Below are 11107 nucleotides of genomic sequence, written 5' to 3'. Positions count from 1 at the left end.
GTATACACACGTGTATATACATACACATGCACATACCCACAGACAGACTTGTGTGAGAAGACGTGTGTGAGGAATGAATATAAGATTTGAGTGGATACTTGAACATCTCTGACCCTATTTCCGGTCCATGCCCTGTGCACCCCGGTTGGCACGGAGTCTCAGCAGAGGTCTCCCTGGGCACCTACTGAGCCAGTACCTCTGGGAAGAGAGGAGCTGGAAACTGGGCTGCCATTCCTGAAAATACATGAAAAATGCCACCGGGTGTCGGCCCAACCTGCTCCAGGACCGCCCCCAGCACAGGATAAATCCCTCTACCCGGAAACGGGGGTCAAGGAAACCTGGAACTGAGCTGCAGGTGTCTTGCCCAGCTCCTCCCAGCTGGGTGGATGGAGAGTTTCCCAAATAGGATGAAGAAGGATACAAGAGCCCAGTGGACTCTGGAGTCTGACTTTGCGTGGCCTATCCTGACCCACCCCGCCACCCCCACCACCCCCCCGCCCCAGAGTCTGCAGCTTTGCCACAAAGGAATGATCGCAGCAAGTGCCTGATGACAGCCTCCAGTGTCCTGGATGTGTGAGAATGGGGCCTGGCAGTGGGGAAACCGCCCATCCTGAAGAAGGGCTGGCTATCCACACAGAGCGACCTATGAACCTGTCTCCAGGGATAAGATCCTGAAGGGGAAATGAAAAAAAAAAAAAAAAAAAAAAAAAGATCCTGAAGGGGTCCCTGGATGCCACAGGACAAAAGGCAAATGCCTGAGGGCAGGCCAGGGTAACTGTGCACTGGAAGTATGGAAGTGAACCGGGATACAGCCGAGGGCCAGTGGGAACAGGTCAGATCTGGAGCAGCGTGTATTGGGCTACAGAAAAAATTTTATTAAAATTAATTTTACCTATTTCTTTTTGCTTTTTAATCTATTAGAACATTGAAAATTATATATGTGACTCATGTTCTATGTTTTTTTTAATCAGACAGTGTTGGTCTGGATTGTTTTCTTAATCAGAATGAACAGGGCAGCAAAGTTAGGAAAATTCTATGAAATATAGAAAGTGTAGGGGTGCCTGGGTGGCTCAGTAAGTTAAATGGCTGTTTTGGGCTCAGGCCATGATCTCAGAGTCCTGGGATGGAGCCCGAGTTGAGCTCCCTGCTCCACAGGGGCCTGCTTCTCCCTCTCCCTCTGCTGTTCTCCCCACTTGCTCTCTGGCTCTTTCTCTCCATCAAATAAATAAAATAAAAATCCATATATATATATATATATGGAGTTCACTCTCACAACACACGAATTTATGCAGCTCACCTGACAAAGCCTGTCCACAGGGACTTGACTCACCTGGGGCCAGAGGGACTTGACTTCTGAAAACAATCAGCACAAAACAAGTCCGGAGACATGGACAACCCTTGTAAAGCATATTAAGAAGCTGAATTTGCTTCCACGTGCAGGGAGAGGTTATCAAAGGTTATCAAAGGCTTAAGGAAGAACAAGGTATGTCCCTTTTATTTCCGGAAACCTGTTTTTGGTGGTGTGCTGCTACAGTGTTTAACACTCCAGCTTTCTGGAGAAGAGAAAAGGTCAAGAGAGAAGAAAGGCCCTGATCAGCAGCCTTTGGGATTTCTGAGGTGGAACTGCCCTGCCATGGCTGGGTCCACGCTACCCAGTGAGGTTCTGGACGACAAAGCGGAAGGGGAGGGAGTGCTAACAATCAGCTCAGGAGTGAGGCCTAGCTACTGTGTGGGGCCAGGATGGAGTGGGCAGATGGGGTTTGGGGACATGGTAGGCGGAACCTGCTGGGGGGCCAGCCAGGGAAGTAACACAGCAAGGATCAGTTCTCCATCTCTGCAGGGGCCCAAGACCCACTGCCTCCCTGTAGGAGGGAATCTCCTGTGTGGGAATCTCCAGGTTTCCGTTACAGACATGGTGTGCTAGCAATGTGGAAAGGACAGGGACCAAGCAGGCAGCTGGACATGAAAGACTGAAACTCAGAAGAAAGGCTGTTGGTCTAGGTCCTGAAACTCGGGAATAATCAGAAAAACCAGGTCTTTCAATCTGCAGGAAAAGACATGCTCCCAGTAGAGAAAAGAGGGAAAAAAGCCCTCCAGCATGGGGAGCAGGGGTGAAGGGAGGTGAGGGGGCAGGAGCACCCCAGGGGCTGGGAGGTGGTCCAGACGTGCCCTTAGGGGGGACAGTGGAGCCCTCTGCCCTGCTGAGATGTGGCCTGGTGGGCTCCTGCTACTCAGCCCTCCCACCGGCGCCCTCAGGGAGGCAGGGTCCTTCGTGGTCATCACCGTGGAAGAGCAATCAGTCTGCACGGCCCAGGGCCTGCATGTGGTAGGCCATCCTAAGACACAGATACTTGGCCCAGGCGTGTGCACAGGGGGACACTTCAGCCCGGGGAGGGGGCTGTCAAGCTGGGTCCAGAAGGAAAAATTAAGATTTCTGGGCAGACGATTAGCATGGATCAGACCTGAGATTTTCACTCTTGCCATCCGCCTTTGGGGTTGACACCAGCTGTCTGTTCCTTGTCTGTTCCTTTGAGGGGCCAGATGTTCTCCTTTAGAAATTAGGAACTTGAAAGGTAAAAGAAGTCTTAGCCTCTCCATAAACTTTCTGGCTCCTTTAGTCCTGTACCTGCCAAGCTATAGTTCAGCTCCGCTTCACCAGTCTATTTGGAAATGTTGAGATTTACTCATGTCTGCGTCCTTCCCTTAACTGTCCCCTCACTCTATTGCTCCCACTCACTGAAACATGCTGGCATCATCCCGAGTGGTTTGCACATATTCTTCCTGCAGTCCTCACGGCTTCTCTGGCACTGGGGAGCTTGTACAAGCCCCACTTATAGACAAGGAAGCTGAGGCCCGGAGAGGTTGAGTTCCCTGGCCTGGGGGAGCTGGGATTTGATCCCAGGAGAGTGGCCAGGGGTCTCACCGGGAACCGCCATGCCATTCTGCCTGGCGACAGGACATTAGTCTGTCTCCCTCTTGGGGAGAGGAGACACTAGTCTCACTCCCTCTTGGGGAGGGTTCTTTTCAGATTCCTTGAAGAGTGACTGTGTTGTACCCTCTTCCATTTTACCACATCTTTACCGCAACCATCCCAAGTAGGTATTCCCATAAGAAAGTTGAGGCTCGGAGCGGTTTAGTAACTTTTCCAAGATCACAGGACTCTTAAATCCTTATCTCTTTAATTCTGAAGCAATAGAAACTTTGCCCCATAAATCAAGGCAGCAGAACTAGGATGTAGTAGAAGAAACATCACAGCGACTGCCATCCCCATAAACAATAGTTTGGTGAAGGAGCAAGTGCCAAAGACTTAGAAGCAAAAGATTCAGGTTTGAATTTCTACTCCACTGGCTCAACGATGTAGGGCAAACGGCTCTCTGCTAATTGTAAAAACGTCCTTCCTGCCCCTCAGGACTGTTAGACATTAAAACAAAAACAAAAACAAAAACCCACACACAAACCAACGAAGCCTTTGTGATTGTAAGATGTCCTATCGTCACTGGCCATCCGGCTCATCGGTGGGAAGCAGATGCCCGGCTGCAAGGCCCTCCCCTGGCTCTTTCTCTCACTGGTGAACCCTGCTCCTTGGGCAGCTCCCCAGCAGGTGGGCACTCAGCAGGGTCAGGAGGGGGCGCCCAAGCGCAGAAGTCCATCACGGCTCAGGCTGGGTCCAGCCACCTGCAGGTAAACTTGCAGCTCACAGCTGCGTCTTTGGACCGTCTGCCAGCTAAAGATGTGGTCTGTGAGAGAAGGTCATCAGGGTCACAGGCATCCAGGAAAATGCTGAGGTCCACAATTCACAGCTATTTTCCTGTCCAAGCCTTTAATTTGAGATAGTGTGTAGTGAGGTTCCAGAAAATACTACATAGACTTTCTTAAACTTTCTTAAACATTGAGCTATTTCCTTAGAACTAATTGTTCAAGGAGTATCTCTTGAGAAAATGGCCTGAGACATGGCCTGGGAGATGCTCCCTGCTGGAAGGGTTGCAGAAACAAGTAGTTGAGATGGAAAAGTGGCAGGTGGGCTCATACCTTCTCCAGGATTCTACTTAGACCATCTCCTCCTCTTGGGGGCGAGGAGATGTTTATTTGAATCCCCCTCTCTGCTAATAGTTCCCCAATCATCATCACTTGTTTAAGCAACTTAGAAGCCCACCTGCACAGGCAATGTTTGGGTGGTGGGGTTTCATTTCTTTTCTTTTTTCTTTTCTTTTCTTTTCTTCTTTTCTGTCCTTTCGTGATTGCGGTGATGGGGGTAGTTGTGAGGGAGGAGGGAGGGGGGGGTGAGGGAGGTGATGGAGTAGGTTGGAGGTGGGGAGGCGGAGGAGGAGGGAGGGGGAGGGAGGGGGTCAGTGAGTGAGGGCTTTCTTACTTGGCGTTATTTTTTTGTTCTTTCTTTCTTCTGTTCTTTCTTTCCTTCCTTCCTTCCTTCCTTCCTTCCTTCCTTCCTTCCTTTCTTCTTCCTTTTCTTTTCTTTCTTTTCTTTTCTTTTCTTTTCTTTTCTTTTCTTTTCTTTTCTTTTCTTTTCTTTTCTTTTCTTTTCTTTTCTTTTCTTTTCTTTCTTTTCATGAGAGACACAGAGAGAGAGGTAAACATAAGCAGAGGGAGAAGCCGACTTCCTGCGGGGAGCCCAATGCAGGACTCGACTCCAGAACCCCAGGATCATGTCCTGAGCCAAAGGCAGACACTCAACCACTGAGCCACCCAGGTGCCCCAGGTGGTAGAGTTTCTGAAGCCCAGGTTTGTAGGCCTTCACTGAGGAGGGTCCACACTTCCTGTTCCCACACTGCCACTATGTGGTGCTTTCTGTGTAACCAAGCCCCTATATTCTTTGTTGGGGAAGAGGGTATTTCTGTCAGAAACGTGCAAATATCTCTGGGTTGCTAACATGGGCAACCTTCCCCTGATCCAGTAACCCCATCTGAAGGGAGAAAGAGAAAGAGCCAAGGACTTCCCATTTAAGTGACTTTGTGACTCTCAGGAGAAAGAGCATGAATCCAGTGATGTCTGACTGAAAAAACAGTGGTTTCTTGGGGCCTCTGCATCAGGCATATATTAGACTCACAGGGTGGACAGAAGGACCAGAGGCAGAGCAGCCAGGAATACCCAGTTCCAGGGATGCAGGATCGGCTCTACCTGGACCTGTAGCTACACAGGGGGAGATGGCCGGGCGGCTGCAGCAGTCATGTCACCGATCACCAGGATTGATCTGTGGATGTGCCACCAGCACTGGATCCTCTGGCCAAAACAGTGCTCAGGTGTACTCCAAAAGAACAATCACGGGCAGTAGTGTCCAGCAGGACTTTCCAGGATGATAGAAAGGCTTTATTGTGCCCACCCAGTCTGGTAGCCACTAGACACATGGGCTATTGAGCATTTGAGATGTGGCTAGTGTGACAAAAGAAATGAATTTTACTTCGTTTTAAATTTTAATGGCTCCATGTGGGTATTCTATAGGACAGTGTGGCCTGGAGCCACATTGCTGATGTCAGCTAAGTGTTCAGAAGGTAGGGCAGAGAGATATTGTATTCTCAAAACTCTCTTGGTTCCTCACAAGGGACATAAGCCCAACCCTGGGTGGGGCACCTGCACATGTGTGAGGACACTGTTGGTTTGTCACAATGTTTGGGGGACACAACGAGCATTTAGTGGGCAAGAGCCAGGGAAACTAAGTGACCTACGATGAGGGGAGCAGGTCCATACGAGTTGCTCTGACCAAATGCTATTAACACCTCCTTACTCCTCCCCTCTTCCCTCGCTCCCCCACTCATCTGCAGGAAGAAGGAGCTCAAGACAGAGCCTTCGGGAAGGCCCAGGCTGAGTCACATCCACTACATAATGTTATGCCATGTCTTGATGCTAAGAGTAACAACAGGAAGATAAATATAACCAAGGGTTTGCATACAGAGCACAATGCATGCTGATGTGCATGATTCAGAGACAGACACAGAGCTGCAAGTTTTTATCTGATTGGTAACTCTGAATCCTGTTCACCCATGCTAGCTATAGTTTGCTCCCAGTCCCTATGACTAACTTTGGAGTCAGTCTGTGTTAGGCTCTGGGCACTGCTCCCAGAGACCCAGGCACCCTGCACCAGCAGCTCTGACCAGGCCAGCTCTATAAGTGCTCTGCGGCGCCACTTGGTGGCTGGAAAATTCTAACACTGGAGCCCTGAAGAAGCTGTCCCTATAAACCTAAATAACCCTGCCCCAAAAAGGGAGGGAGGAAAGAAATACACAATGAATAATGATTCCACTCCAGAAATGTTTTCTGCTGGAAAACAGCATTAGGTGTCTTCAGAGCTCTGTTCCAAGGTGAGATCTGGAGAGGGTCTGAGAGGAGGGGCTCCATGGGAGTGCTAACCCTGAGGCTGGCCCTCACAGGAGGACCCTCCTCACCTCCAGCTCCCCTCTGCACCCTGGAAAAGCTGTGGATCCGTCTGGCTTGGCTCCACCGGCTTCCTGCCTCCCACGTGGCAGGTGGCTTCCCTCAGCCTTGGTTTGAGGTCGTTTTCTCTCTCTGCTTCTCCTCCCACTCTTGGAGATCCCAATCTCTTACCCACATGTCTCCTTCCAGATGGATTTGCCATGGTCCCTGCCCTGCTTCTCTCCCTGCATCTCTGCAGTGGGCAGCCTCCGGCTCCTGTGTGGGTTATCAGCTTGTGTGCACAAACTCAGTCTGGGGACATTTCCAGAGGGCAGCCCAGAGAGGCCAGGTGTCCCTGCACTTGAGAAAGCAAAGGAGAAACAAATCACAAACATGGAACCCATGGACACAGGCAAGCTAGAATCACAGCTGGGAGGGAATCACCCAAGGATTTGTTGGTAAACATAAACATCTGTTTTCAGGAGACTTTCCCTGGCATTTCTATTGGGTCTAGGGCTTTGCTACTGTGGACTGGTAAAGTTCGGTTTCCTTACATCTCCCTGTCCCTCTCCTCACCCCCAGAGGTCTCTTAGCTTAATAATTCAAGGAAGCTGGATCAGAAGATGATCGATATTAACACAAGAAGTGCTATTTGTGTTTATTTACTCCGCAGTAAAGAGCCTGGAGGGCCTTGGTCCACTCCTGCTAATGATGTGAGGATGTCCAGGCTGTATGGACCCATCTTCACCCAACTTCCGGCACTAAGATCCCCAGGGTCCCTGAGGACTTCCTCCAGAATGAAGTAACAACAGGGGAAGGAGTAAAAGGGACTCCCAGGTGTGCACCTGCAGGAGGGAGAAATGTGTACCTGAGCAGAAGCCCCTGCTTCCCAGCAGCCACATGCCTGGGTTTGGCTTCAACACCTTTGGCCTCTGGCAGGTGACCAGTGTAACTGAGCAGGGTCCATGCTCACAGGGCCCACATGTGGGGTTATCTTCAATTTCTCAATAATCTTGTTTTTGGATTTGTGTTTTGTAAGCAACATCTGATGGGTCAGTGGAAGATGTGCCAGGGCCTTGGAGCCTTGGCTCTCACATGGGGTCCACCTCCCCATCTTCACAGGGTGGGTTGTCAGCAACCGGCTCCCTGCTCCTGCCCACCAACCTGCTGCCACCTCTGCTGTGATGGTGACCTGGGTGCAGGTAGGGTCAGCGTCAGACCTGTGTCCTGGTGCCAAGCTGCAAAGCAGCACCCAAGTCCCCAAGAGGGCCTGGTCCCAAAGGACTGACACTGAATAGCAAATGCAGACATAATGAGAGAGAGAGACACAGAGGAAACAAATACACCCTTTTTCTTATTTTTGAAGAAAAGGGCCTGTACTTTCCTTTTGCACAGGGCCCAGAAAATCACCTAGCTGACCTGGCTAGAGAGGACCTCCAAACCTCACACTCACTGCCGGCTGGAACTGGGTATGTGTCATGAGGACCAGGATGGGGTTTCCAGCAGCTGCAGAGCAACTCTTGGCAGCCCTAAAGTTCTAGGTCATTTGGCGAACCTTGCATTTTCTTTCTTGTGCAGCTATCCACGGGCACACAACTGATGCGAGGAGATGCAGGAAGTGGGGAGCAGGGGCCAGCACTCACCATCCCATGTAGCCACAAGGTAACATGTCAATCCATATTCACCGGATGAGCGCACACCAGTGGTGTAAGAAGTCTTCAGGTCTCAACGGCACTCAGGTCTCGGTAAGTCTTAATACCTCCATCACATTCATCTTTTTTTCTCGTGCCTTCTACACCCTTCTCTGATAACCTAGCTACATCAACCCAGTGTGTTTGCCAAGAGAATTGGTTAGGATTATCACATTATACTGTTTAAACTAATGTTCAGGGCAGCCCTGGTGGCACAGCGGTTTAGCGCCACCTGCAGCCCAGGATGTGATCCTGGAGACCTGGGGTCAAGTCCCATATCTGGCTCCCTTCATGGAGCCTGCTTCTCCCTCTGTGTCTCTGCCTCTCTCTCTCTCTCTGTCTCTCATGAATAAATAAAATCTTTTAAAAATAATGTTCCGCTCTGAAAATAAAAGTCTGGGTATCCCTCTTAAACATGTCTGCAAGGTGACAGGATTGCCTGGCTCCTGGTGGGGTGTTCAACTGTGTATGTGCACACATAAGCCATGGATATGGACCTTGAGCTAAGAGGCTCCTGCGGAGGTGAGCATGGGACAAAGACACAAAGATAAAAACAAAACGTTCAGAGACTGAGGAAGCTGTTGAAGATGTTGGAAGATGCAAGTCAGGTACAAAACCACTTCTTAAATCTGGGGATATAGCAAAACATGTGTTGCTAATTCTACAATGCTCTAAGCATGACAGTTCAATCATGAGTTCATTTAGCATGCTTGGCTTTGGCCCTGAAGCTAAAAACATTTCTCTGCATGGTTCTGGGAGGTATCACTCTGCCCAGCAACATTTATAAAGACTCCTTAATTAAAAATCATATTCAATCAAATTCCAAGAAACATTTGCTAACAGCACAGTTAAAAGGAGCTGCTGGCATCAGGATTGAACCTAAGCACACTAAAAGTGTAACACTAGTTTCCTTCTGAACAGAAATCCTCAGCAGGCAAGGGGACTTCTGAAAGCTGTCTGTGCAATAAGCTACAGCAGTGCTGACTATTCTCACCACCAAGGTCTTCAGTGAAAAGAATAAACGGGAAGATGTTCCACTTCTTGAACTTGGAAGCCCAGGTTCTAGAAAGAGCTGAAGAAGGGCTTCAAGAGGAAAGGCAAGGTTTCTGTGTAGGAGTTCTAAGGTTTGAAGAGTGCAACTCAAACCATGTTTGTTTCACATTTGTTTCTTTCCCAATGGCCATCTCTCCATCACCCCTGGGAAATCAAAGCCAAACTGTGCCTCAGCTTCAAGCAATAAAACAACCTCATGGTTGGGCTCTGATACCTGGAGAAGTTGCAGCCTGAGAGTCACCCAAGATACCCTAGAGGGCAGGTAGCTGAATGGATCTCCATGTGCTCACATATTTCTCAAAGGGGGTCTTTACTTTAAAAAGAGAGAGAGAGAGAGAGAGAGATGCCTAGATGGCTCAGTGGTTGAGCCCAGTCTTTGGCTTATTCTAGGGTCCCAGGATGAAGTCCGGCATCAGGCTCCCCATGGGAGCCTACTTCTCCCTTTGCCTGTGTCTCTGCCTCTTTTTCTATGTCTCTCATGAATAAATAAATAAGATCTTAAAAAACATAAAAGATTTTTGACAAAGAAAGAGACAAAGCATGAAGACAGCACAAGCAGGGGGAGCAGCAGGCAGAGGGAGGAGAAGCAGACTCCCCACTGAGCAGGGAGCCTGATACCGGACTTGATCCCAGGACCCTGAGATCATGACCTGAGCTGAAGGCAGACGCTTAACTGACCAAGCCACCCAGGTGCCCTCTCAGAGCATATCTTTAAGTCATTCGTGTGCTTTGGCCTAATAATATGCAGCAGGGTATGTTCAATCCCTCTAAATTAGGCATGGATAGAGGGAGAAAACAATGCCCATGATTAAAGAACATTTTCATGAACTTAGTAATATTACACCTGTTCGGTTTAAAAAGTACTAATGAAGTCCTGGCTAATACCAATTAACAGAGATGAAGAGTAGGACAGGAAAATTTCAATAAGAGCAAACAGAGTAATATTTGTTGAGTGATTTTGCTCATGTACCTATTAATATTTATTTGATGCCTACCATGTGCCAAAATTGTTCCTGAAGACCCACAGGTGAGGACAAGAATGAAGGCCCTGCTTTCGTACAGACCATATTTTAATATTTGGAGTTCTCACCATTTGGAGTTCTCATCTCACTATGTGTAGATAATAAACACATAGCATAGTTTCAAGTACTGAGAAGTGCTAGGAAGTAAAATAAAACAGGAGGGAGAGAGCAATCTGGATAGTGAGACCAAATCTCACAATCTCTGAGAGGGAACGAACCCTAATCTGCTCAGCCTGAGTCTGAAGCCAACTTTGAGAACAAACCACTATAGCCAGGGGGTGTGGACAGAATCCCAACATGAGCACTGAGGGCCCGTCACAATGCTGAAAGGTAGCTAGCTCAGTTTCCAAAGGGGGAAGGGAGATGTTGGGCTGTCACCCCACTACACCCCCAGGTTCAGAGCCACTGGTCCTGGTCTGAAGGCAGGCAGATTTCAGCTTCCAAGAGATCAGGAAGCAACGAAGGATACAAACAAAAGTCTGAGGCAGGGCAGGGAGCATCCTGAATGTGCAAAGCCCGAGGGCTGCAGCCCGTCAGTCAGTGGAACTGGGAGGCACCAACCGGCACAGAGATACAAGTCCCTAACAAAGGCTTATCCGAAGTTACCATCGGGTCATGAGGAAAATAAAATGAGGTCTTAGATAAAATGACTTATACTGTAATCTCAAATGCGTAAGTTCCCAACAAAGTTTGGCTGTCAAAATTGGAACTATTAGCTGACCTCTTCTCTCCCAGAGTTCATGATCTCATTCATCACTGAACACCTACTATTTGTCAATTACTCTGTTAAACAATTAGCACTTATGAACTCTTAATCCTCAAGGCTGCTCTTAGGGGCACCAGGATGTTTCTGGGGTTAAGTGAGGAAACTGGTTTACCCAAGATCCACAGCAAGTCAGCTGGGATCACGCCAGCCCAGAAGCCTGGCTCACCCACGCCACACAGTACAGCTTCCGTCAACTCTTAACAGCAAAGTCC

General features: G+C 48.9%; 1 long non-coding RNA gene across 5 annotated transcripts in view; it reads right to left on the bottom strand.

Moving 5' to 3' along the window:
- Positions 1–9598, bottom strand: part of LOC111096831 — a 56977-nt gene extending 47379 nt beyond the window's left edge. For all 5 annotated transcript variants that reach the window (XR_005362697.1, XR_005362698.1, XR_005362699.1 and 2 more), the window contains exon 1: positions 6556–9598. This is a non-coding gene — a long non-coding RNA (uncharacterized LOC111096831). The remainder of the gene's footprint in view (positions 1–6555) is intronic.
- Positions 9599–11107: the final 1509 nt, after the last annotated feature.

This window comes from Canis lupus, chromosome 7 (genome assembly GCF_011100685.1).
Source record: "Canis lupus familiaris isolate Mischka breed German Shepherd chromosome 7, alternate assembly UU_Cfam_GSD_1.0, whole genome shotgun sequence".
NCBI lineage: Eukaryota > Metazoa > Chordata > Mammalia > Carnivora > Canidae > Canis > Canis lupus.
The sequence above is the reverse complement of the archived record's forward strand: the minus strand, read 5'-3'. Positions and strand labels throughout refer to the sequence as shown.